The 2284-nt window shown below is 35.4% G+C and overlaps 1 protein-coding gene across 4 annotated transcripts in view; it reads left to right on the top strand.

The window, feature by feature from the left end:
- SALL1 (spalt like transcription factor 1) overlaps positions 1-2284 on the top strand; it is a 20827-nt gene that overhangs the window by 8744 nt on the left and 9799 nt on the right. The window lies entirely within an intron of this gene.

Genomic DNA, 2284 nt, shown 5'->3' with positions numbered 1-2284 from the left:
ATTTTCAGGTTTGTTAGCTTATTTGCAGGTTCAAGATTCAAGCATGTTCAGCATCACTGCTACTTTGTTAACATTTACAAGGTTATGGTATTAAGGAAAAATTAAGAGGGCAAATTTGAAAAGTATCATGTAAAGTTCACCTCAAATTTTATTCTCTCTGACTTGAGCTCTAGTTTATGAAACTCCCTGGTATACATTCCATTTAACAGCATGTGTGAAAGAGAAACTTCATCCTATAACAGCATACGTTTTATTTTTTCAGTAGTCTCTCTTCAAAGGGACGACAACATATCCTTACTCTTAAGATTTACATCTTAAAATGTATTTTCCTTGCAATCCTCGAATAAGAAAGTTTGCATTATTATATTTTGTGATTATGCACATATATAGTGGACTAAACAGGACAGAAATAAGACTAATAGCAAAAGTGCCTTTCGACAGATTCAACAAGTAACTAGTTACTGGTAGAAAACACATGCACACAGCTGTGAGATTATTACTTTTTAGTAATAATTGTGAGACCATGCTATATTTTCTTGCTATAGTTTGTGTGTTTTTAACTTGATTTGTTTTTTGATAGATTGTTGCAGCTGTAGGGCCTAAAGACAAATCAGTAGATTGTTTTGGAGCATAATTTTTCAGAATAGCAGAAGAGTAATGCAGCCAGTATTTGTTGCAAATAAAATAAACGCTTTCCTTCCATATAGAAGATTGTAATAGTCAACTGCTCTGATGATTATACCGGCAGACAAGGTTACTTAGGTAAATATACAGAAATTCTAGTTATTCATTGTACTAATATGATGGTCCACACTGATTTCTGGGCCTGGACACCTAATGAAAATTGCAATTGTTGGGGCGGGGGGGCATTGCTTTTATAAACACCTGCATGGCAAGGGTGCTTACAAGGAATGTGTGTTTTAGTCAGGCTTCTTTTAACTTATTACATAATGCGGCCTTTTCATGAGATAACTGTATTCAAGACTGTTTTGAATATGGTATTGGTTACATATACTTGCAGAGTGAAAAATGTAGAAGGCCTTGCTCTGTTATCATTTGTGCTGATGTAAATCAAGAATAGCTACTGACATCAGTTGGGGTTATGCTGGTGTAAAACAGTCTGAAATGAACTAAGGCCTGCATAGTATGGGTTGCTTTCCACATGCACTTTCCCATCCCTTTTCCAAAAATGAATTTTGGATTTTATTGTATACCTAATTTAACGTTTGGATGTTAAGTTACAGATAGCAATCTCTGGAGTGTTCTTTTCATTTAGTTAGTTATATCAGAGCTCACTGTGTGAGAAGTCATTTTTAACCATGATCATCCTTTAAGTGCAAAAAAATTCATTGTGATTGAAGCAATCTTAATCAGAGGGAAAGGCAATTAAATATCTTGCCCTTATAAATAAAAAAGCAAAATGGACCTTTTCTTAATGTACATCCAAGAAAGCCTTGATTGCTGCCTTTTCTGACAGCTTAAGGTGCTTTATACTTGTCCTTCTGAATCTTCTTTAAGAATTGGAAATTAGAATACTTCAGCAAAATTGCTGCATGACCATATAGCCAAGAAAATCTGCATGGCTGGTGCTAGGAAAAAACTTAAGTGTTCAGCTGTTTTAACCTTTGCTAGCCTCCTTCCATCCAAAGGTGACAAGGTTCAGATCACAATATGTACTTCAGTATCTTGCCAGTGACCCCCGAATTGAGTCTTACTGGTCGCTTAGCAGGAAGTTAGTAGTTTATTTTAGCTTCACCTTATCAGCTTTGCTTCTTTTGCTAACCCTATTCCCTTGTCACCCCTCAGATGCCAGACCCCCGAAGAGGAGATTGACAGGTAGTTCCCATAGCTCCGTTTTACCCTCCAAACAACAGGGATTTAGTTTCTTGTCCCTTTGCCAATGTTTATGTAGCCAAAGTTCAGATATAGCCTTAAGGAGCCTTTCTTTTACGTGTCACTGGAACAGTGAAACTACACTGAACTTTTTGAAGAAACTGTTGCAACTGGAACCCCATCTAGTGTTCATTTTGATTCATCCATAGGGTAGACATTTTTTTATTGTGCTTATTAGGCGGTTTGCACCTAGTTTTAGGATAGTTTAGTTATTTTTTGTTTGTTTTTTTTCATATCAAGTTCCAGAACAGTTGTTCAAGTGAATGTAATATATGAGCAAATTTACCTGTTTTATTATTAAAAAAACTTAAGAAATTGAGTTAAATGTAAACACGCACACTTACATATATAACAAGTTTTCTTCAGAATAACATTTTGAGGCATACATTTC

The sequence above is a fragment of the Gavialis gangeticus genome, unplaced genomic scaffold (assembly GCF_001723915.1).
Source record: "Gavialis gangeticus isolate Ggan-Ray unplaced genomic scaffold, GavGan_comp1, whole genome shotgun sequence".
NCBI classification, from domain to species: Eukaryota; Metazoa; Chordata; order Crocodylia; family Gavialidae; genus Gavialis; species Gavialis gangeticus.
This window is presented reverse-complemented; position numbering and strand designations above follow the sequence as displayed.